Source organism: Lithobates pipiens, unplaced genomic scaffold (genome assembly GCF_037356315.1).
Source record: "Lithobates pipiens isolate NorthernLeopardFrog02 unplaced genomic scaffold, aLitPip1_a1.2 Scaffold_18, whole genome shotgun sequence".
Taxonomy (NCBI): Eukaryota; Metazoa; Chordata; class Amphibia; order Anura; family Ranidae; genus Lithobates; species Lithobates pipiens.
In genome coordinates this window covers 53,662,974-53,689,216 of record NW_027507758.1, presented here as the reverse complement: position 1 = coordinate 53,689,216, position 26,243 = coordinate 53,662,974, and positions in this window count along the sequence as shown.

Genomic DNA, 26,243 nt, shown 5'->3' with positions numbered 1-26,243 from the left:
AGCTGGCAAGAACCACCTCTTGAGAGAGTCTATGGCTGGACTTCTCCTTTAAGTTGAATACCTCAACACCGATTTCATTAGAACCTAACATCCTGAGGCACCACAGCCAGCTCCCCACTGCTCATGTGCAAGCTTGTATGGTGCTCTGAGAATGGTCCTGAAGCCTCCTGGGAGATGTGACATGCCCCAGGGGGCTGTGGGAAGGGAGGCGGTGGGGCAAGAACATCCTCCTTGCCTAGGTTAGGATTGCGGTAGTGGGAACAGGTACCAATGAAACTTGATTTCTCTAGGCTGACGACTAATGCCGTGTACACACGATTGGATTTCTCATCGGAAAAAGATATGACTGCTTTTCCGACAGGATTACGCTCAAGTTTGCCTTGCATACACACAGTCACACAAAAGTTTGCTGAAATTACAACCGTCAAGAACGTGGTGACGTACAACACTACGACGAGCCGAGAAAATGAAGTTCATTGCTTTTGAGCATGCAGCAAATTGTTTCCGAGCATGTGTAGGAATCACACATCGGAATTGCCACAGACGATCACATTTTCGGATAGGAACTTTTCCCGACCGAAAAATTGAGAGCATGCTCTCAGTCTTTAGCTGGCTGAAATTCCACTGGCAAAAGACCGATGGAGCATACACACGGTCACATTTTCCAATGAAAAACTCTCATTGGTCTTTTGCGGGTGTACGTGGCATAAGGCTGAAATACAGGTGATGTTTCCACCACTAAACCCCTGGTGGTTGCAGCAACTTACCCACTTCCTCAGTGGCCTTCTTTGCGGAGGGTGGTCAATTCATTTCAATACACCGCTAGAAGATTTGTGTTTGGTGGAGACACCCTCTAGTCATGGGGTCTCTGAGGCCTTACGTTCATACAAGGTTCAACACCTGTTGGCGTTGCGGCAAAGCTGAGGGTACAATGTTGCATATTTTCTGGTCATGCCGTAAATGAGAAGGGTTTTGGAGATTATGGAGTATGATCTGGGTGCAGACCCAGCCAGATATCTTCCTTATCTTTCATATCTCTCTAAACGTAAATATAAAAATTCAATTTTGGTCCATCTTCTGAATGCGGCTAATGCTTGCATTATGGCCTTATGCAAGCAGGAAGCACACCCTATGATCTCGTTGTGGCTCACCAAAGTAGCTGATATTTACGCTATGCAGAACATTACTGCAACTTTGCAAGGCAGAGAGGAGAATTTTTTTAAACTTGATCACACTGGCCCCTCTATGTCTGCTCCAAGGAATATGGCTCTGCATTAATGGGAGGGGGATTAGGGGCCCAAAGCTTTACCCCTACCCTCTTCTTTTTTTTTTCTTCTAGGTTTTCCCTTTTTTTTTCCCTCTCTTTCTGTTTCTTTTAAAACAAGTGTATAGTCACGACGATATTGAATTAAAAGATCAAAATTATTGATATTCTAAAATAAGGAATATGATCTATGGTCCATGTGTGCCCATTTTAGATGTTATTTTTGTTGAAACAATATTGTTTGATTTCTGTGAAATTGTTTTCGTGTGTGCTTGTTTGTATGAAAAGTTGCTTAAAATAAAGATAAATAAAAAAAATTGGTACTTGCTCCCCCTTTCAAAAGGAGCTTGTAACTCAGTTAAAGGCTGGTGGTAGGTAGTGAACCAACAGTACTTCACTCTTTAGTGGAGTTTTGCTTTAGGTTATTAAGGGGGGTATTTTTTCAACACAGCAGTTTAGAATATGCAGGTCAATGCGAAAAGGATTCTAGAGCTGGAAATGTAAATACAAATTTTCCGTATGCACTATTTCATACTTACTTAACAAAAAAATCTGCTTGTTTTTAAACTGTAATTTTAGCCATAGATAAAATATAAAACAACACTATGCGTTACCTTTAAAAGAATGACGTGAAATGGCATTTATTAAAACCCTGAGTGCTAATCTTCAAGTATACATAATGTCAGCGTGCACCTGCAGGTATGTTTGACAAATGGAACAATTTTCATAAAATAGAAGGGCCTATTCTATTTTTTCCATTCATCAACAAACCCTTTCACAGTATTTTTAAAGATATAAATTTTAGGAATGGGCTTGTTCATTTTCCACCAACTATGCTTGATACATATACCTGTCTCCAAATTCAGGAACCCATTTATCACAGCCACATCTGGACAACCAGCAAATTTTCACTTAAAATTTGTGCAGTTTTATTTTTTACTAATTCATCAAATTCGTATCATTCAGTGGAAACTATAAATTGAAGTAATCCATCATGGTGCTTTATTTAGGGAAAATGAACATAATTACATACAAGTGTTTTCCTTTGGATCATTTAAATGCCTAGAATAGGTTGTTGTGAATATGAAAGCTGAGAACATGAGTTCTCTTTTCTTCATATACAGTTTGTCTGGATTCAAGGTGTAGGATATGTGTGGCTATGGACCATGGATGGGCAGAAATGGAGTAGGGTGCATTGACTGCATGCACTTCAAAGGGGACTTACAAGGGAAAATGCCTGTCTTCAATGTCTTTCACGGTGACACTACTATGTAGTCCAGACTACATACTGGTTCTTGGTCAGCTCCAGCCAAAACTGTAAGCCCAACAACAAGCTAATCTGGTTTTGGATAGAGGGGGAAATGTTAGAAGATATGTCAGGGTTTGATTGCTGTCTGTGTCTCCATCACAGAGATTTCCTCTTTACCCTTAGGTCACCAGGATAATAAATTAGAGGTATTATTAAAGGAGACATAGCTATCTGACGATACTTCTCCTGAGGATCACAGTTCTGCACTACTGTAACCCGTTTCCACCCGACAGTGGGCCAAAGCCCATTATCGGCTGACGTCATTCAGCCGATCCAGGCTCGGGAAAGATCCCAACAATATGATTGTGATCCACCCAGATGCCTGGACCAGCACTTGGTTCATCCTTTCAACGAGCTGCTAAGAGTTATTTTTTTAAAACCCAAACTTCTCTTTAAAGACAGGAAGGCTAAAATAACATACTTGTAAAGTATGTTATTTTATCCTGTCTGGCATACAATAAAAATATATTCAACCATAAAGACAGGAAGGCTCATAGAGATACAGAACATATACATAAAGCTGAATTCCAGGCAGTGTTATCAACCATCAGTATTTTTACTGACAGACAGTAAAAAATGGCCACTTTTCTCTTGCCAGTAAATGCCAGTGACAGGAATAAGGTTGCCAGTAAATAATATGGCTGTGATGCTCAGCTCAGAACTGTGTATGCCAGAGCCAGGTGAGACAATCTGGGTGCCTGCTATAGTGTGTTTGGGGCAGCGCCGGTGGGTCTGGTGGAGGCAGTGCCTGAGCATGTTGTGTGATATCATGGTGCAAGGCTGAGCTGAGTGGAGCGGTTGGAGCCTCATATACGGGTCTGCGGGATGGGAGCAAGGCAAGCCAATAGCGGGACTGTCAGTGCTGTTTGGACTGGAGTGGACTGAAGGGACCACCTGACATGGAGAGAGCTTGTCCCTGTGACTCTGATCAATAGAATTGCCATCTGCATAATGTATTTATTGTGGCATATGTCCCGCTGTGCATACTCCGTTGCACCAACCACAGAGGCTGCTCAATGGTGACTAATATATATAAATATGAGTATATGCAAACTGAAACCTCCGTTATTGTTGGCATAGTAGAAGCAGGATTATTCAGATTTATTTTGTTGGCTAACAAACCTGAGTGCCGGGGAACTTTTGTATGTTATTCTAGATATATAAATACCTCTAAAATTATAGACGTATATTTAAAAATGCTATGTGTAATGGCTATGATCTTATCTTCCTTTATATGAAAATAGACCTCTTCTCTAATATTATTTTAATAGACCTCTTCTCCAATATTATTTTAAAGCAATGTTAACATCTTTGCTGGGATGGATGAAGGGTAGCAGAATGGCAGAAATACCTTATTCGGTAACATTGCCCGGCTTGCGCATCAGCTGGTGACTTGATTAATGCCTCACTAAGGGTGATGTATTAGCCAAATTAGCTTAGTGGCAATAAAATGAATAACTTCAATGATTAGTGATAAAAATCTGTGAAAAACAAAAAAACAGCAGCACTCACAGATATCAAAATATCGATATGTAAACTTGCATTGTAAAAAATACATAAAATTAAAATCAAACAAATCAACCTTAACAGGTGAAAAATCACCTCCACTAATTCCAGTGCTCTGGCCACCACCACTCACCTTACCAGAGAATCAGGCCTCAGTATGCAGGTGGTCTTATATAGCTTAATATTGTTCCTGGATGGATGGATGGGTGGCTTTTCCCTCTTGTGCGACCTATAAATGGCACCATGCACTAAAAGCAAATCTCATATGCAGAAGAAGATGGAGGAATCCACATAGTGTAGTATTTTTCCACTTGGTTGATTAAAACATAGTAAAATATTCTCAAGTGAGAAAGTAACGAACAATAACAAAGATGAAAATGCTGCCCGTCTGAGCCAGCATGGTGATGTTACTGCATAGCTCCATCCTAATGCGTTTCGTCCTACAGAAAGTCTTCTAAGGCATGTTAAAGTCATCACTAGAACAGAAGGCGAGGGGACACCCGATAGGAAAACCTTAGAAGATAATTTTTCTGTAGAGATTTCTTCTCATGAGCTGTTGCATCTCTGAGAAAAGGTAAGTCTTTGCAATAAGACTCTGACAGCGGTTTTATAGACTTTTGATATTAACTAGCTGGAGAGTGTACTGGGGAATTATTGCATTGTCCTCCAGAGATATTTCCATTCACTGTGTGTCTTGGAACACCTCTCAGATTCCAGGACAAAAAGCCAGGGGAACAGGAGTCACTGGTACTGAAAGCAACAAAACCTGACCAATGTCTTAAACGTTTCCCTGTAGTAAAATGTGTTTATGTTGTCTGTCTCTATTCTGATTTTCCATCCCTTCCTGTTCCTGACTTCCTCTAACTAGGACAGGAAGTGAGAACAGTGATCACCTAGACCAATAAACACCATAAAGAAGCTCTAATCCTTCTCCATACCATCAAAAACAAACAGTTTTGGTTGCATTTAGGTTTTAAAGAGACAATGCCACCTTGCCTTGCAGGGCAATGTCACAGTGTCTCTTGAAATGATATCCCCGTAACCCTATATACTTACCCTTTGCAGCTGGTGACTCTACCCAATACTTCAGGGTATGGATGTGATTTACTCCCTTGCGATGGTGCTCAGGCCAACCAATTGGTATTGTCATAAGACCAGTGGAGTGACATCTCTGCTCTCTTGGGTTGCTGTGAAGGAGCACAGGTATGGTAAGTACAGTGGGTATAGAAAATTATTTTAGTCTCATCTGACCACCTTAAACACACTTTGAAGATTCTGAGGCCACATAGAAAAAAGGTGTTATGGTCAGATGAGACTAAAATTTAATTATTTGGCCTCAACATCAAATGATATGTCTGACGGAAATCCAGTACAGCTCACCATCTAAATAGCATCATTCCTAAAGTAAAGCATGGCGGTAATAATATCCTGTTGTGGGGGTGTTTCTCGCAGGGACTGGAGCACTTGTCAGGATAGAAGAAAAATGGAGGGGGCAAAAAAAACATCAAATTCTCAAGGAAAATCTGCTGCCGTCTGCCAGAAAGTTGTTCATGGGAAGAAGGTTTACCTTCCAACATGACAATGACCCAAAGCACACAGCAAAAATGACCACACAGTGGTTGAAGGAGAAAAAAGATGAGTGTCCTTTAACCCCCCTAGCGGTAATCCCGAGTCTGGCTCAGGTTGGGATTTTACTAACAGGAGCGGTAACCCCGAGCCAGACTCGGGATCGCATCGCTGGATGCAGGGTAGGACACAGGGAGAGTTACTTACCTTGGTCCCCTGGATCCAGCGATGATTCACAGTGCCGAATGCCGCCAAGCTCCGTTCCCTGCGACGTTACGGCGCACGGGAGCGGAGAACGGCGGCAAATTCAAAAAAGTAAAAAGACACAAAACACACACAGCACTGTAATCTCACAGATTACAGAACTGTATTCAAAATGACACACCCCTTTGTCCCTAGTGGTCTGTGCAGTGCCCTGAATGCACTTTTATATTATAAATACTGTTTTTTCTGCCTGGAATTTGGAGATTGTCCATAGCAACCAAAATGTGTCCCTTTTTCAGTGTTTTAGGATTTGATTACATTATTGAATAATTTTTATTATTCTTTATTATATTATAAACTTTATCATACCCGGGATGTCTGCTAGACTCTGGCTTGAACAGATTTAAGAGAGTTATTCCTAAGAATTACAGGACTACAAAATAAAACGCCAAATTCCCATGCAAAATAATTGTACCACTTTCAGCACCTAAAACCAAACTGAATCATATCGCCAGGGAGGTTAATGGCTTAGTCAGAGCCCAGACTTTAACCCCATTGCAAATCGGTGGAATGACTTGAAGACTGCCGTCCACAAAGGGTCGCCATCAAATTTAACTGAACTTGAGCAGTTCTGCAAAGAGCAGTGGGCAAATATTGCAAAGTTTAAATGTGCAAAATTAGTAGAGACATATCCCAACAGACTAAAGGCTGGAATTAAAGCAAAATGTGGTCCAGCAAAATACTGACATAAGGGGGTGATCCTTTTTCCAACTCAGTGATTCTGTTTTTGACATTTTTTTATTTTTTGGCATGTTGGTGTTATATGTGTCACCTGGATGTTATAAGTTGCACTGAGTAAATAGAGCTGGATAAAACAAGAAATGTGTCTGTCTTCATTTCAGGCTACAAAGCAAGAAAAAAGGATTTTTCTTAAAGGGAATGATTCTTCTCTATACCCACTGTATATAGGGGACAGGGGATGCCTTTTCCAAAGAGACTATCACCTTGTCCTACCCAGACAAGGTAACAGTGTCTTTTTAAATCTCATGTTGAACATTAGCTTTCCTGACAAGCGGTAGGGAGACAAATAAGCAGCTTTTTGTTTTTGAGACTTTTGTGCTCTGCCTGGAGGAGTTCTCCTTTACCATCAGTCCCAATATGCATTTATCACATCCAGATGAAATGGTACAGCTTGTGTAATAGAAGCAGACTGTTAGTATTAGCATTGTGACATGTTTATTGTTCAACATCACGATCACCCTCCCTCTCAAGTTGCAAGCCAAACCTATGCATATATGTACAAGCACCCTATTTTAATAGCTATTATGCTAATCAGGAAATACCAAAAAAAAATAAAAATTAGACGCCTATTTAAATCAACAGCGGAAAGTTAAAAAAAGAAATAAAACTTCAGCACAAACGGTTCAATTTCCACCCAGCTGCTTACATATAGGCCGTTCCAGTCCCTATGGAAAATCCAAGTTTAATTTGAACAAGTTTATGCAGAATTTCTGTCATCGTGGATGTTTTTTCTTTCTTTCCGTGATGTGAATTCATTAGTCAGTGAAGGCCTCTGATGGAATCCAGAGCACAAAGTCTATATTGGCAACGCTAAGTAGATTTGATATGCTTGTAAATTGTGAATATATGACGTTTTTTTTTTTTTTGTTTTTTTCTGTAAGTCTGCATAATTTCCATTCAAAGCAACATACGTACTCCTCAAAGTCTTGATTAAAATACTAAACTAATACAAAAAAACATCCCTTCAAAAGGCATTACCGTATTTGATGGATAGGCTTTAACCTACACCACGCTCTGTTTGAATAGATGCATTTACTTCTGCCTGATGGAGTATTGATGACGGGGAGATGTCAAAGTCAAAGCTTAATAAAGAGCAGAAACGTTTTGGCAAGCCAAGGCAGAGCGGCTCGGATCATTTTCATGCTTTAGAACGCAAAAAAAAAAAAACTTTGCGAAGGCAAAATTGATTTCTTTTTTTTTTTAATGAAACGAGGAGCTTGTAACGAGAACTATACACAGCATCCTGGACTAATACCTTTCAGATGGTTCACATTAAATGTGCAGCTCCACTTTCACTTTAAGGTTTTGCATGTAGCCCTGCTACGGTAAAAGAACTTCATGTTAGTGCATGTTACCAGTTAACGGAATTTGTATTCCTGGAAAAGAAAGCCAACGCCAGCCAAAACTTTTTTTTTTTTTGTATTTTTTTTTTTTTTTCGTTTTGAATAAAGTAGGAAAGGGTTTAAAAATCAAATAGGTTTATATTGTTATCTGTGTAAATATACCAGAACAGAAAGTGAAGTTCTTCTAGAGGGGATACAGGCAGTATTAAAACCTGGCAGAAGTCCTAACCCTTCCCTGCTCTCAGTGGCGGACATATCAGCAAAGTACCCCTGTGTAAGATAAAAAAAATCAGTCATTCAAACACTGTGGATGGATAGATAGAAAGAATAAGTTGGAATACAATAACCTCAGCATTGGTGTTAGTTAGCAATAATAACAATCTTCAGCATTTATTTCAGTGAGTGCAATAATATCTTCCCAGACATTGGTCCAGGAATCCCAGCATTGGTGTCAGTGGACAAATAATAACCTCCCAGCATTGGTGTCAGTGGACAAATAATAACCTCCCAGCATTGGTGTCAATGGACAAATGATAACCTCCCAGCATTGGTGTCAGTGGACATATGAGAAACTGCAGAGATCCACAGCTCAGGTGGGAGAATCTGTCCACAGGACAACTATTAGTCGTGCACTCCGCAAATCTGACCTTTATGGAAGAAAGTCATTGTTGAAAAATTGTTGAAACAGTTTGCGAGAAGCCACATGGGGGACACAGGAAACATGTAGAAGAAGGCGCTCTGGTCAGATGAAAACAAAATGTTACTTTTGGCCTAAAAGCAAAATGCTATGTGTGGAAGAAAACTAACACTGCACATCACCCTGAACACACTATCCCCACTGTGAAACATGGTGGTGGCAGCATCATGTTGTGGGGATGCTTTTCTTCAGCAGGGACAGGGAAGTTGGTCAGAGATGATGGCAAGATGGGTGAAGCCAAATACAGGGCAATCTTAGAAGAAAACCTGTTATGCACACACACGATCGGTTTTCCCATCGGAATAAACTCTGAAGATTTTCCGATGGAGTTCCGCTGAAACTGTCTTGCGTACACAAGATCACACCAAAGTCCAATCGTCAAGAACGTGGTGACGTACAACACATACGACGGGACTAGAAAAAGGAAATTCAATAGCCGGTAGTCAATAGCTTCCGTCTTGCTACTTGCTTCAGAGCATGCGCCGTTTTTGGTCTGTCGGAACAGCATACAGACGAGCGGGGAATTGGGATAGAAATAGGAATTGGTTCAGTTGGAAATATTTAAAACATGTTCTGTTTCTAGGTCCGTCAGAATTTTCGAAAAAAAAAAAGTCTGATGACATGCACATGATCGGAATATACGATGAAAAGCTTCCATCTGACTTTTTCTGTTGGACATTCCGCTCCTGTGTTCTTTAGAGTCTGCAAAAGACTTGAGACTGGGGCAGAGGTTCACCTTCCAGCAGGGCAACAACTCTAGACATACAGCCAGAGTTACAAGCATATTCATGTGTTAGAATGGCCCAGTCATAGTCCAGACCTAATTCCAATTGAGAATCTGTGGCAAGACTTGAAAATTGCTGTTCACAGACACTCTCCATCCAATCTGACAGAGCTTGAGCTATTTTGCAAAGAAGAATGGGCAAAATTTAACTCTCAAGATGCGCAAAGCTGGTAGAGACATCCCCCAAAAAGACTTGCAGCTGTAATTACAGTGAAAGGCGGTTCTACAAAGTATTGACTCAGGGGGGCGCTATACAAATGTACCCCACACTTTTCAGATATTTATTTGTAAAACATTTTGAAGACCATTTATCATTTTCCTTCCACTTCACAAATGTGCCACTTTGTGTTGGTCTATCACATAAAATCCCAATAAAATACATTTACGTTTTCGGTTATAACATGGCGCAATGTGGAAAATTTCAAGGGGTATGAATACTTTTTCAAGGAACTGTATGTATGTCTACAGGGAGGGGGAATTTCATTTACACAGACGACTGGGCCAGGGGCCAAATATACAAATCCTTTAAATAACACACTTGGGAAATGCCCTAAGGCTTCTTGTACACTACAGCTCCTGAATTTAGGAACTTTTGATGTCTTTTTGCCAAAGCTCCTAAACTCAACGTCATAAAAGCCTATGGGATTGAATTACTAAAGGCAAATAGACTTTACACTTTGAAAAGTGCAATTGACCTCTGAAAGTGCAGTTGCTCCAGAGCTTAGTAAATGAGGTAAAGCTTTACTTTGCAAAGAATAGCCAATCATGTGCAAGGAAAAAACCAAAAAAACAGCATTTTTGCTTGCACACGATTGGATGATGGAAATCGACAGAGCTTCTGCTCATTTACTAAGCTCTGGAGCAACTGCACTTGCAGCATGCAACTGCTTTTTGCACAGTCTATTTGCCTTTAGTAAATCAACCCCTATATATCCATATAGACATAGGGGTTAATTTACTAAGGTCCCTTTCACACTGGGGCGGTGGGTACGCCAGCAGTAAAACAGCGCTATTTATAGTGACACTTTACCACAAATTTCACGGCGCTATTCTACCCCCCCCACTAGCGGCCGAGAAAGGGTTAAAACCACCGCAAAGTGCTGCCCCATTGATTTCAATGGGCAGGAGCGGTGTTTACACCGCTCCTTCACGCTCCAAAGATGCTTCTAGCAGGACTTTTTTTTTTTAGTCTTGCCAGCGCACCGCTCCAGTGTTTCAGGGCACTTTTGCAGGCACTATTTGCAAAGCCTCCCATTGTGAAACTTAATTGAACAAGCTGAGTTTAGAAGCCTATGTTCTTTTAGTATCATTTAGGTGCTGCCGCGGTTAGGGGAGACGCAACCTCCCTCTACTAAATGCGGAAGAATCACGTTCAGGATAGGAACGTTTTGATTGTGGCCGCAAAACATGGCAAAATTGCAGCACGATTTTGCCACGTTTCGCGAATGGAAAGTGCACTTGGAAGTGCAGTTGCTGTATATCTGAGGGGTAGATCTGAAATGAGGGGAAGCTCTGCTGATTTTATTATCCAATCTTGTGCAAGCTAAAATGTGTTTTTTTATTTTTCTTGCATGTCCCCCTCGGATCTACAGCGACTGCACTTCCAAGTGCACTTTCAGTGCAATTTCAAGTGCACTTTGCACTTGTAGTGCAAAGTGGATTTGCCTTTAGTAAATAACCCCCACTATGTACATGAAGCCTAAAGCTGCATGTGAAGCATCCAAGCTGCGATGGCCACCATTCACTTTGTGTGGAAAGTTTTATATCCGCAGAAATCTGGCCTAACCATAAAAGGACCCGTAGGTCATGTTTGCCACCCAGCCCAAAAGCGTCCATTCCTCCTTTATCTTCGGAGTGTCAGGTTCAGTGGATATTAGCTGCCCTCCCAGAGACAACATTTTTCTTAGATTATTAATTAGATCTTTAATTATTTAAAAATTTGAACAGCTTTGCCATTAACTAAAGAAAGAAATGTTTAGATTGGACCTCTCATTTAATCGAGATTACTCTCATCTTCTGCATCTCTTTAACTGATATTGATGGATGTGACTTTCTGCACATTGTTACTGAGGCTGATCAAAGTGGGTCATTGAGTAATCTGCTAAATAAAATGTCACATTAGTAAATTCTTGTGGGCTATTATTTAGATTATTCTCACTGTGTGGAAAGCTGTCAAGAGATAAATCACGGGTCAGAGGAGAGGCGGGTGGAAATGTCATTATGGCATTATGGTAAAAGTTTCTTAGTGTGACCCACACACAGCCATAAATCGGTACTGGTCTCTTTCATAATTAAAAGTAACTCATCTTGGATGGGAAAAAAGGGCAAATCAAATAATATAGCATAAACAATAACTACACAAGTCATATTGTAATTGAATGATAATAAAAATGTCCTTTCCTTTTCAATCTGCAGCCGCTGTCATTTTCTGAAATTCTCCAAATACAATATGGCAACCTGGAGGCGCTCCGTACACAGTTGGTGTACATAACGCCCCCAGAAATCTAATTTCCTGCTTATGTGTTTGGCTCACTGATTTCCCCAGAAGTCTGCACTAAGTTTTATTTAGGATTTTAGACATCTTCTGCAATAGGAGTTTTCTTTTTTTTTGGTGAGATACTTGTTAAAGAATATGTAAACCCAACATTTCATATTCCTGATATATGCCTGCTGTACCATGTACGTGTATGAAAAAGTATACTGTTCTCTTTGTATTGCCCCCATATTCACTCCACTTATTTTTTTTGGGCATTGGATATAGGGAGGGTTCATTGTTTCTTAATATTGGGACAAAGGTGCCTTGCCAGGAAGAAAGCTTTGCTGCCCCATCCTTTGAAAGGTAACCCCCCCAGTGTTGAAAGACATGTGATCTGGTCTGGTACAGGAAGGAGGGGAATGGGGTGTAAGCTTGCTGCCCTATATTTTTTGGTCATACATGCTGCATGTCTGGATAAGGATGCTACATGTCTGGATAAGGATCTTGAATTTTAAGGAGAACCATACACAGTTTTTTTCCCTTTTTTCTTTTTTAAAGGACTTCTTTTTACTGTTCCATAACACCACATGCAAGTAGGTAGGGTGCAGCATAGTGTGACAACAATAACACACGCAGTCCAATTGCGATGAAGAACTTGTATTGAAATAATGCAAAGAAAGTTCACAATAAACCTGGCAGAATGACAACCCAACCAGCAGCATGTAGAGAGGTTTCATCTGAACTGACAGTGCCTGTTATGCCGTGTACACACTATCGGACTATCTGGTGGAGTTGGTCTGCCGGACAATCCACCCGTGTGTGGGCTCCAGCTGACTTTTTTCCCCCAAAAGTTTGGCAGACTTAGAAAGAAGTTTTGACTCAAAATTGTCCACCGGGCTCGGCAGTTGGTGGACAATCCGGCCGTCTGTGCGCTAGTCCGCTGGACTTTTGAAATGAATGGACACTCAGAGGAAAGTCCATTCATTTTGAACGCGGCTCCAGGTAGATGGGACTAGCGAAGGAAGTCAATGTCCCCGCCTTCGGCGGCGAGATTGACACCTCACCAGGCCTGTTACCTGGTATGGACTTAAAGGGGAAGCCCTACGCCAAAAAAACGGCGTGGGGGTCCCCCCAAGGTCCATATCAGACCCTTATCCCAGATTCCGATAAGCCCCCGCCCGCAGACCCCGACAACCAATGGCCAGGGTTTTCGGGAAGAAGCCCTTGTCCTTATCAACATGGGGACAAGGTGCTTTGGGGTGGGGGCCACAGAGCCCCCCTTCCTCAAAGGACCCCCCCCATGTTGAGGGCATGTGGCCTGGTACGGTTCAGGAGGTGGGGGCCGCTCGCTCGTCCCAACCCCCTTTCCTGACCGGCCAGGCTACGTGCTCGGATAAGGGTCTGATATGGACCTTGGGGGGGACCCCCACGTTGTTTTTTCAGCGTAGGGCTTCCCCTTTAAGTCCATACCAGGTGACGGAGCCGGCGAGGTGTCAATCTCGCCGCCGAAGGTGGCGACATTGACTTCCTTCACTAGTCCCATCTACCTGGAGCCGCGTTCAAAATGAACAGACTTTCCTCCGTGTGTGGGCAAGTCCGTTCATTTCAAAAGTCCGGCCATAGTCCGGCGGTTTGTCTGCCGCACCTAGTCCGCCGGAAAATTCCGGTCGTGTGGCGGCAGGTCCGCTCGTTTTGAAGTCCGGCGGACCTCCGCTTCAAAGTCCGGAGGTTTGTCCACCGGACTAAGTCCACCAGATAGTCCGATCGTGTGTAAGCGGCATTAGGAAGGGTAGAATGTGGCCTGACCATCTTGTACCCAAACTGGAAGATATACAGAGAAGTTGGGAGCCCTACACTTTCCCTCCTCATCAGGAACCTTTCTCTGCCACTAGTTCTGTCCCTACCAGGCAAGGTACCTGTCCCTACTCTACTCACTTGCAAAATGCACACTGGGCCTGGGAGCCAGGGCCTTAAATAGGCTCTGCCTGACCAAAGATGGCTGCTAGAGTCACATGGGGTGGCAGCATCCAATTATTTGTTTCCACAGTGACCCAGGAAACCATAGAGGAACCATGCTCCTCTTGACTTCCTCTCCAACTGCAGTGCCACTGTGGAATAGCGCCACATGGAGTGGAGATATTTGACAGCACCTGCCTAAATGCAACTTTAAGGCATCCCCCATGTAGTGTGGACTCCTAGAAGAAGGGCCCTTCCAGGAAGTAAATAGAGACAAGAAGGACCTACCTGACGCAGAATGATTATGTAACTACAATTTTGTGCAAATGAACAGTTTTTTTTGTTTGTTTAAAACCAGCAATCAGGTAGAGGGGGTGGGGAATGATACATTTATCACAGAATTGGGCTTTACGGACAGAAGCACAGCAGAAGACCTCCTCCACAGCAGGTGAAGACCCCTAGTTTATATCTGCATCAGATCTAGCAAGCAAAGTAAAAATGGCACAGAAGTCACATGCCAAAAACTTCCAGCACCAGGCTCCTGGCACTAGAACCCAATGACAAGACCTGGCCTTGAAAGAAAGCATGCACTATCTTTCGAAAACATGAGCTATGGAGGAACATGAGCTATGAAGGAAAAGGAAGGTTAGCTGCGGAATATATTGAATACCAGATCTGATATCTGTTTATGCGTGCAAAAAGCTTTTGCCAAGAAGGACACTGTAAAGAAAAATATTGGTTTAGAAGTAGTTATCCCTCTGAAATGAAAGTGTTCTACCAATTCTCCTTGCAAGTTAAATAAACAGAAGGTTCTATCATGTCTGCAGAGCACTGAGCCGGCCTTTGCAGCCCAGGGTTCTACTTACTAAAGCAATAGGACGAGGGCAAACCAAGTGCAAGAAAACACTTCCATATTTATCAACGGAAAAGAAGCCTATTAAAAGAAACCCACATTTTTCTGATGTAGCCCTCTGAGGACAGGCCTTTATCCGTTCCTGCAGCAGGTAGAATCCAGAAAATGAATCCTGGAAAGTTCACAGGTCAGCGGGGAGTTGTGTATGAATTTTCAAATTTAAAACTGGAAATCAACTTGTGCAGTGGCCCGTGAAGTATCTCTCAGGAGGCCTCGTTAGTGTGGGAACATAACGAACAATAAGGCCTTAAAGGAAAAATGGAAAAATAGTTTAGTTTAAAAAAAAAAAAAAAAAAAAATATATATATATATATATATATATATATATATATATATATATATATATATATATATATATATATATATATATATATATACTGTATATACAGCGGGTAAAATAGCTATTGGACAAGTCACTATTTTTCTAGGTAATTATATTTTTAAAAGTTCTATTGATATAAAATGTTCACCACATGTCAGTAACAATCCATTAAAGAGGAAGTAAACTCTCCTACTCTGATGCTTCTTTTCATTTAGTCCATTATAATAAGTAATTACCAAAGTATAGCCACTGTAATCCAGCCCAAATCGCATATTACTTACTGTTTAAAGAAACTTTAAAAAACTTGTTTCCTTGTCTTACAGTGGAGTGTATTTCCGCCCTTACATTGAGCACTTCCTGTACTGTTAACCAAGCCTCCTTCTCAATCCAACGTTTCTATGGCAACCCTGCTTCCCTGTTCATAGCTGACTTGTTTTATTTCATAGTATTTACTTGTGCTGATTATCTAGTGTTTGCCTGTATGAGTCCTATTAGCTTCACCTGATAAGACTGCAGTACTGCTGTCCCATTCCCTGGTTTACACTGCATGTCATGTCACATGGTGTGTAGAAGGAAGCTCTGAGTGATTAGCAGCCTCCTGGGAGTTCAGTGCTGTGTGCCATAGGAAGTCTTGATAACAGATAGATAATCGTGCCGTAAATCAGGGGAGATCTGGGCATGCTCAGTGATGTTTTTCTAAAGAACAAAAAGGATTACAACAATATTAAGCAAGTAAGGAGATATCTACAAGCAGTGTTCATTAGGGTTTTTATGCTAATTTACATGGGACATAGTTGTGGGGGAGGGTTTACAACCACTTTAAAACCATACATACAAAGAAACCAAAACAAATAAATTGAGCAATTAACCACTTTCAGACCGGACCAATTTGCTGGTCAAAGACCAGACCACTTTTTGTGATTCGGCACTGCGTCGCTTTAACTGACAATTACGCGGTCGTGCGACGTGGCTCCCAAACAAAATTGACGTCCTTTTTTTCCCACAAATAGAGCTTTCTTTTTGTGGTATTTGATCATCCCTGCAGTTTTTATTTTTTGCGCTATAAACAAAAATAGAGCGACAATTTTGAAAAAAACGCATTATTTTTTACTTTTTGTTATAATAAATATCCCCCAAAAATATATAAAAAAACATTTTTTCCCTCAGTTTAGGCCGATACATATTCTTCTACATATTTTTGGTAAAAAAAAATCGCAATAAGCGATTATTGATTGGTTTGCGCAAAAGTTATAGCGTTTACAAAATAGGGATAGTTTTATAGCATTTTTATTAATAATTTTTTATTATTTTTTTTTTTACTAGTAATGGCGGTGATCAGCGATTTTTATTGTGACTGCGACATTGTGGGGGACCCATCGGACATTTTTGACACATTTTTGGGACCATTGTCATTTATACAGTAATCACTGCTATATAAATGCAGTGATTCCTGTGTAAATGACACTGGCAGTGAAGGGGTTAACCAGTGGGTGGCAGTGTAGGGGTTAAGTGTTCCTAGGGGCGTGTTACTAACTGTGGGGGGGTTGGGCTTTCATTTCGTGAACACTGATCTCTGCTCCAATCACATGAGAGATCAGCGTCACTAGTTGCTAGGCAGAATGGAGAAATGTTGTTTACAACGGCACTTCTCCATTCGGCCGCTCCGTGAGATGATCGCGGGGATGCCCGTGGCGATCAAGTCTGCGGGGTCCCGCGACCAGCGCAGGAGCGCGCCACCGGCGGCGCGCTCCCGATGGCAGGGCGGCAAATTTAAAGGGACGTACATGTACGCCCATTTGCCTGCCCGTGCCATTCTGTCGACGTACATTGTCCTGCGCTGGTCGGCAAGTGGTTAAGTTATGTGTATTAAATGGAATGACACAGGGAAAAGGTACATGAAGAAAGGGAGGTGCAAAAAGTCATGGAAAGCCAAAACACCAGCTGAAAGCTATCATTAATTAGAAAGCAATCCTGCCCCACCCTTGTCAGTGCAAAAATAATATCAGCTGGTTCAGTCTCAACTGCTGGCTTATAAAAAGGTGTCTCACAAGAAACATCTCATGATGGGTAAAAGCAAAGAGCTCTCTAAAGACCTTCACAACCTTATTGTTGCAAAACATACTGATAGCATTGGTTACAGAAGCATTTCTAAGCATCTGGATGTTCCACTGAACACTTTTGGGGTCATAATCCAGAAGTGGAAAGAACATAATTTTACCATAACTGGCCAGACCAGGTGCTCCTTGCAAGATTTCTGACAGAGGAGTGAAAAGTATTATCAGAAGAGTTGTCCAAGAGCCAAGGACCACTTGCGGAGAGCTTCAGAAAGACCTGTAATTAGCAAGTACAATTGTTTCAAAGGAAACAATAAGTAATTCACTCAACTGCCATGGCCTATATGCACGATCGCCACGCAAGACTTAATTGCTGAGGAAAAAGCATGTTGAGATACTAATACTGAGAGAATATAGTCTGGTCAGATGAGACCAAAATTGTACTATTTGGATTTCATAATACACACCATGTTTGGAGGTCAAATGGCACTGCACATCATCCCAAAATCACCCCCAGCATACAATACTGACAGACTTCATATTATTAAAGAACGGGTGAATGGAAAAATGTACCAGGGCGTTCTTGATAAAAATCTGATGCCATCTACCAGGATGATGAAGATGAAGGGTGGACATCAGATGCGTAACTAGAATCTTCAGGGCCCCCGGTGCATGAAAGCATAAAGGGCCCCCACCAGGGGTGTTGCTGAGTCTACAAAAGATCTCAGGCTAGAGCCCATAGCAGTGAAGTAAAGAAAGTCATATGCTTAGGCAGCCATACACATGTATATAATATACATGTGTGTGTGTGTGTAAATATATATTGATCGTTAAATATCTGAGTGCAGATCCCCCATTTACATCAGGGTCCCAGAGATCCCCCACTTACATCAGGGTCCACAGCGAGCATCCCCTTACATCAGGGTCCCCAGAGAGCCTTCCCTTACATCAGGGTCCTTAGAGAGATCCCCCTTACATCAGGATCCCCAGAGAGCTGCTCCCTACTTTAGGGTCCCCAGAGAGCCCCTCCAACATCAGGGTCCCCAGAGAGCCCTTACATCAGGGTCCTTAGAGAGATCCCCCTTACATCAGGACCCCCAGAGAGCTGCTCCCTACTTTAGGGTCCCCAGAGAGCCCCTCCAACATCAGGGTCCCCAGGGAGCCCCTTCCTTACATCAGGGTCCCCAGAGAGCCTCCCCTTACACCAGGGTCCCCTAGAGAGCCTCCCTACTTACATCAGGGAACACAGAGAGTCTCCCCTTACATCAGGGTCCCCATAAAGCCTCCCTTTACATCAGGGTCCCCAGAGAGCCCCCCTACTTACATTAGGGTCCCCAGAGCCCCCCTCATTACACCAGGGTCCCCAGAGAGCCTCCCTACTTACATCAGGGAGCCCAGAGAGTCTCCCCTTACATCAGGGTCCCCATAAAGCCTCCCTTTACATCAGGGTCCCCAGAGAGCCTCCCCTTACATCAGGGACCCCAGAGAGCCCCCCTACTTACATTAGGGTCCCCAGAGCCCCCTCATTACATCATGGTCCCCAGAGAGCCCTTTCCTTACATCAGGGTCCCCAGAGGGCCTCCCTACTTACATTAGGTTCCCCAGAGCTCCCCTCATTACATCAGGGTCCCCAGAGAGCTTCCCCTTACATCAGGGTCCCCAGAGAGCTTCCCCTTACATCAGGGTCCCCAGAGAGCTTCCCCTTACATCAGGGTCCCCAGAGAGCCTCCCTACTTACATTAGGGTCCCCAGAACCCCCTCATTACATCAGGGTCCCCAGAGAGCCTCCCTCATTACATTAGGGTCCCCAGAGCCCCCCTAATTACATCAGGGTCCCCAGAGAGCCCCTTCCTTACATCAGAGTCCCCAGAGAGCCTCCCTACTTACATTATGTTGCGCAGAGCTCCCCTCATTACATCAGGGTCCCCAGAGAGCCTCCCCTTACATCAGGGTCCCCAGAGACCTTCCCCTTACATCAAGGTCCCCAGAGAGCCTCCCTACTTACATTAGGGTCCCCAGAGCCCCCCTCATTACATCAGAGTCCACAGAGAGCCCCCCTATTTACATTAGGGTCCCCAGAGCCCCCTAATTACATCAGGGTCCCCAGAGAGCCCCTTCCTTACATCAGAGTCCCCAGAGAGCCTCCCTACTTACATTAGGTTGCCAATGGTGATAGGAAGCACAGCACCTATAACATATTCCAAGTTTCTGGAGAGTCTCCCTGCATTCTTGGACAGTCTTTGTGAGGGCAAAGAGGGTGAGGTTGGTTGCGAATAGGACACTGACGATTGGGATTTTTATCTCTATCACCTGTATCACTCTGGTGAGCAGGAGAGGATACGGGAGGTGAAATTTCTTTTTAGCAGATACAGCTCTATTTAAAGTGGAGTTCCACCCAAAAATGGAATTTCGGAATCCTTCCCCCCTCCGGGGTCACATTTGGCACCTTTCAGGGGGGAGCGGGGGCAGATACCTGTATAATCCAGGTATTTGCTCCCACTTCCGGGCATAGATATCCGCAGTATCTGCGGGTATATCTATGCCATATACGGCACCTCCTCCATCCTCCCGCTGTCTTCTGGGAGACACACAGGTCCCAGAAGACAGCAGGGACCAGTGGGATCATGCAGCGTGACTCATGCATGCACATCAGGGAACCAGGCTGTGAAGCCAGAAGGCTTCACTTCCTGATTCCCTTACCGAAGATGGCGGTGCCTCCACCCAAGAGCCAAGGGACAGATCGGCTTCGGGTGCCGACATTGTGGGCGCTCTGGACAGGTAAGTGTCCATATTTTAAAAGTCAGCAGCTGCAGTATTTGTAGCTGCTGACTTTTAAAAGAAAAAAAAATGGTGGAACTTCTGATTTAAGTCTCTATGTTTAGCTGCTTTGTTATCATACCTTGATGATGATGAAACAGGCAAGCTAGATTCACTGAAGCTGAGATCATTTCCCATCCAGGCTTGTTCACTGATGAACCTGCAAAAGTATGAGAATGGAGGGAAAGATACATTATATTCTCTTTTAGATCTTGAACCCTGTTGTGCCCATTTCTCTTGAAGATCTTATGACAGTTTAGATACCACTGGAACTCCCTTCCAAAATGTTATCCCTATTGTGGGGTCACCAGTATGGTATTTGTAAATTGAAATCATATCCCCTCGCAAGCGTCTCTTCTCCAGAAAGAATACGTTCTTCATAACTAATATCCTTCAGTCCCTTTATTAGCTTTGTTGCCCTTCTTTGTACTCGCTCTATTTCCAGTACATCCTTCCTGAAGACTGGTGCTCAGAAATGGATAGCATACTCCAGGTGAAGCCAGACTAGAGTCTTGTAGAGCGGGAGAATTATTACGTTATCTCTTGAGTTAATCCCCTTTTTAATGCACGCTAATACTGTTTGCTTTGTTAGCAGTAGCTTGGTATTGCATGCCATTGCTGAGCCTATCGTCTACTAGGACCCCCAGGTCCTTTCCTTTTCCATCCTTGATTCTCTCAAGCCCCGTACACACAAGAGGACTTATGTCCGACAGACTTCCGAAGGAGTTCTGCCGGAGTTCTGCCGGAGTTCCGACAGAGTTCTGACGGACTTTTCGGCTGAGCGGACTTGGCCACACACAATCACACTAAACTCCGACGGATTCGAACGTGATGACGTACGACTGGATTCGAATAAGGAAGTTCATAGCCAGTAGCCAATAGCTGCCCTAGCATCGGTTTTAGTCCGTCGGAATAGCATACACACGAGCAAATTTTTCGAAGGTCCGGCGGAGGTCCTTCGGAAAAATTTGAAGCATGTTCCATATTCTAAAGTCCTTCAGACTTTGGCGAGTCAAAAGTCCGTTGCAGCCCACACACGATCGAATAGTCTGACGGAATCAGTCCGTCGGACTTTGGATGTTGAAAAGTCCGCTCGTGTGTATGGGGCTTCAGAGTTTCTCCCCCCCCCCCCCCCCCGGGAGTAGATTGCATTCATATTTTTGCCACCCAAATGCATTATCTTACATTTTTCCATATTAAACCTCATTTGCCATGTAGTTGTCCACCCCATTAAATGTTCAGATCTTCTTGCAAGGTTTCCACATCCTGCGGAGAAGTTATTGCCCTGCTTAGCTTAGTATCATCTGCAAATACAGATATTGAACTGTTTACCCCATCCTCCAGGTCATATGAACAAATTAAATGGGATTGGTCCCAGCACAGAACCCTGGGGGACCCCACTTTCCACCCTGACCATTCTAAGTACTGCCCATTTATTACCACTCTCGGAACTCGCCCTTGTAGCCAGTTTTTAATCCATGTACTCATCCTATGATCCTTGCCAACGGATCTTACTTTGTACAGTAAACGTTTATGGGGAACTGTGTGAAATGCTTTTGCAAAATCCAGATACACCACATCTACAGGCCTCCCTTTATCTAGATGGCAGCTCACCTCCTAAAAAAAGGTTAATAGATTGGTTTGGCAAGAACGATTCCTCATGAATCCATGCTGATTACTGCTAATGATAACGTTTTCAACTTGTATATAGTCCCCTTATCATCCCCTCCAAGAGCTTGCATACTATTGATGTAAGACTAAATGGTCTGTAATTCCCAGGGAGGTATTTTGGCCCTTTTTTAAATATTGGTGCTACATTGGCTTTACTCCAATCAGCTGGTACCATTCCAGTCAGTAGACTGTCAGTAAAAACTAGGAACAATGGTCTGGCAATTCCCTAAGGACTCTTGGGTGCAAGCCATCTGGTCCTGGTGACTTATTAATGTTAAGTTTTCCAAGTCTATTTCTAATTCTGTCTTCTGTTAGCCATGAGGGTGCTTCCTGAGATGTGTCATGAGGATAAACACTGCAGTTTTGTTAACTGAAGCCCCCCGATTCCCTCGTGAAGACCGTGGAGAAGAATAAATTCAACACCTTCGCCATCTCCCCATCCTTTGTAACCAGATTTCCTTCCTCATTCTTTATGGGGCCAATAGGGCCTGTCCTCCCTTTTTTAATGTTTATATACTTAAAGAATTTCTTGGGATTTTTTTGCACATCTCCGCTGTGTGTCTTTCGTGTTCTATCTTAGCTGCCCTAATTGCACCCTACATTTCTTGTTGCATTCTTTGTAAAGTCTGAATGCTGATGATGAGCCTTGTATTTCTTGAAGGCCTTCTCCTTTGCTTTTACATTTACACAACAAATGTAACAGCACAACCACATTCACTAAACAATTATAGCTCCACTACCTTGGTGTGTCAACCTATGCAACTCCTTCATTCACCCCCTATAAATATATTTTAAAAAATCAGCACAAGGGATGGTACTTACATTTAAATGTCACAATTGTCCCCCCCCTCCCAAATTAATACAAGTGCTGGAACTGTTACAGGTACTCATCAAGACCCTATTACAGGTTCCATAAATGAAAAGTGCTCTATGAATGGAGGACAGGTGGATGGATGTATGTGCTTTGGAGGTTAATACGGCCGCTAGACCTGTTCTCTTGTCAAGAGTGCAGAGTATATAGTGCAGTCCGTATAGTATATATAATACAGCTCAGAGTATATAGTGCAGTCCGTATAGTATATATAATACATTGCAGAGTATATAGTGCAGTCAGTGTAGTATATATAATACAGTGGAGAATATATAGTGCAGGCAGTGTTGTATAAATAATACAGTGCAATGCAGAGTATATAATACAGTGTATTGAAGAGGTTAAGGGGAACCCTATGACAGAATTCAGAAAAAAATGGCATGGGTTCCCCCTGTCCATACCAGGCCCTTTGGGTCTGGTATGGATTTTAAGGGGAACTCAATGCCAAAATAAAAAAAAAACAGAGTGGAGTTCCCCCCAAAATCCATACCAGGCCATTTGGGTCTGGCATAGATTTTAAGGGGAACTCCATGCCAAAATGAAAAAAATTGTGTGGGGCCCCCCTCAAAATGCATACCAGACCCTTATCCAAGCAAGCAGCCTGGTAGGCCAGGAAAGGAGAGGACGAGCGAGCCCCCCCCCCCTCCTGAACCATACCAGGCCACTTGCCCTCAACATGGGGAGGGTGCTTTGGGGTGCCCCATAAATCACCTCTGAATGGTCTAAGGTTATCAGTGGTGTAACCCAAGGTTCAGTGCTGGAACTCTTACATTTTAATATCTTTATAAATTATATTTGGTCTGGAATAAAAAGTAACATCTCCGTCTTTGCAGATGATACCAAGCTATGCAGTGGAATAACGTCCTTACAGGATGTCTCCAATTCATAAGCCAACCTCAATGCTCTGTCTAATTGGGCGACTATGTGGCAGATGAGGTTTAATGTTGATAAATGTAAAGTTATGTACTTGGGGGCTAAGAATATGCATGCATCATACATACTAGGGGGAGTACAACTGGGGGATCCATAGTGGAGAAGTATCTGGGGGTTTTGGTAGATCATAAGCTCAATACTAGCATGCAATGCCAAGCTGCGGTTTCCAAAGCGAGCAAAGTCCTTTCTTGTATTAAGAGAGGTATGGACTCCAGAGAGAGAGATATCATGTTGCCCCTTTTCAAATCATTAGTAAGACCTCATCTGGAATATTCCGTTCAGTTTTGGGCACCAGTCCTCAAAAAGGATATTGGGTAACTGCAGAAAGTGCAGAGAAGGGCAACGAAACTGATAAGAGGCATGGAGGAGCTCAGCTATGAGGAAAGATTAGAGAAACTGAATTTATTCACTCTTCATAATAGGAGATTAAGGGGGAATATGATAAACATGTACAAAATATATAAGTGGTCCATATAGTGAACTTGGTGTTGAGATATTCACTTTACAGTCAACAAAGAGAACAAGGGGGCACCCTTTACGTCTAGAGGAAAAGAGATTTAATCTCCAAATACGGAAAGGTTTCTTCACAGTAAGAGCTGTAAAAATGTGGAATAGACTCCCTGCAGAGGTGGTTCTAGTCAGCTCAGTAGATTGCTTTAATAAAGGCCTGGATTATTTCCTCAATGTACATAATATAACTGGGTACTAACATTTATAGGTAAAGTTGATCTGGGGAAAATCTGATTGCCTCTCGGGTGAACCGGAAGGAATTTTTTCCCCCGCTTTAGCAAATTGGATCATGCTCTGCTGGGGTTTTTCGACTTCTTCTGGATCAACTGTGGGTATAGAATTGGGTATATGGGATTGTATGATATTATTTTTTTTTTTTTTGTGGTTGAACTGGATGGACTTGTGCCTTTTTTCAACCTGACTAACTATGTAACTATGTAACCTCATCCCCATGTTGATGGAGACATGGTGGTGGTTGTCAGGGTCTGCGGCAGGGGGCATACCAAAACAAGGGTAAAAAAGTAAAAACCACAACAGACAGTTTTTTGACAATTCGATTCAATTCAAAAATAAGAAAAGTGTCCTGCGATGTCCATCCATCTTTAATGACGCCACCTGACTGACCCAAAAAATAGAAACAATTAAAAAATCTCCGCCTTAATGGGAGGCCTCCCAGCAACTGCTATCTCTTGGCTTTGACAGCTGTTATATAGGCAAGGGCGGGGCCACCCTGTGATGTAACTGAGTGAGCCCGCCCCTTTATAACATCATGTGACGTCAGAGGGGATGGGGTCATCTGGTTATGTCAGCAGGTGGCCCCGCTCCTGCCTATATAAGAGCTGTCAAAGCAAGCAGACAGTAGTCGTCGGGGGGCCCCCCATGGAGGCGTGTTTTTTTTTATTTTTCCTATTTTTCGGGTCCATCAAGTGGCGTGATTATAGACATATGGAACTGTCAAAAACTATCTGTTGTAGTTTATTTTTAAACACTTTTTTTGGTAAATGGGTAGGAGTACAATGTACTCGATACCTATTCACATGGGGGGGGGGGGGGCTGGGATCTGGGGGCCCGCTTGTTAAAGGGGACTTCCAGATTCCAATAAGCGCCCTGCCTGCAGACCCTGTCAACCAATGGCCAGGGTTGTCGGAAAGAAGCTATTGACCCCAAAGCACCTTCTCCATGTTGAGGATATGTGGCCTTGTATGGTTCAGGGGGGCACTTGCTTGTCCCCCCTATCCTGACCTTCAGGCTGCATGCTCGGATAAGGGTCTGGTATGGATTTTGGGGGGCCCCATGCCAATTTTTTTTTACATCTTGTTGTGGAGTTCCCCTTAATAGCCATACCAGACCCAAAGGGCCTGGTATGGACTGGGGGGCGGGGAACCCTACGCAATTTTTTCCCCTGGTTTTTCACCTATATTGCGAGGAGCCGGAAATAAATTACAGCCGTGAGCAAGTTTTAATGACATTTTTTCCTTTAGAAATATCATTATTGCTGCGGCACTGTTCTACACATCGTACAGATGCACCACTTAACAGGCAGACTAATGGTCATGGGTGGGCATACCTTGTGGTCTTGGTTGGCATCCCTGGTGGGCACGGGTGGGCATCCTGGGGGGGGGCTGCACTGATAATCAGCGCAGACTCTCCCCCCTGTCAGGAGAGCAGCCTATTGGCTCTCCTGTCTCGCTTCTGTCATTGCGAGAGTGGAGGAAAATGGCTCTCCCTGTTTACGCTGTGATCAGTTGTGATTGGACACAGTTGATCACATGTTAAAGAGCCTATGTTAGAGGCTCTTTACCGAGATCAGTGATGCGGTTCATCAGACTGACACATCACACCAACGATCACCGTGCTATGCGCCCCTGTGGGCACGCGATCGCGGCTTATCCTGCTGGATGTCTTATTAATTCCAGTTAGCATAACTGAACCACTTTCCGGCTGTCATAATGTTATAGGATGGGCGGCAAGTGGTTAAATGTACAATTCAATAAACAGTAATGCACAAAGTTAAACTTTACACTTAAACTTTACAGTTCTCCCTTAATGTGTACCAGTGTTTTTCACTGAGTCCTTTGAATTGTAAAATGATAAATAAAGGAGTCCTTGCAGTAGAGATATCCGGTACCTTCAGCTAGCTCAATTCTATGCAACAACGCACATTGTTTAGGAATAACTTTTGTACAGTCTCTAGTTGTAGGCTCTGATGAAAAAGAAAAAGGTGTCTGCATGCAGTGTTCCCTTGC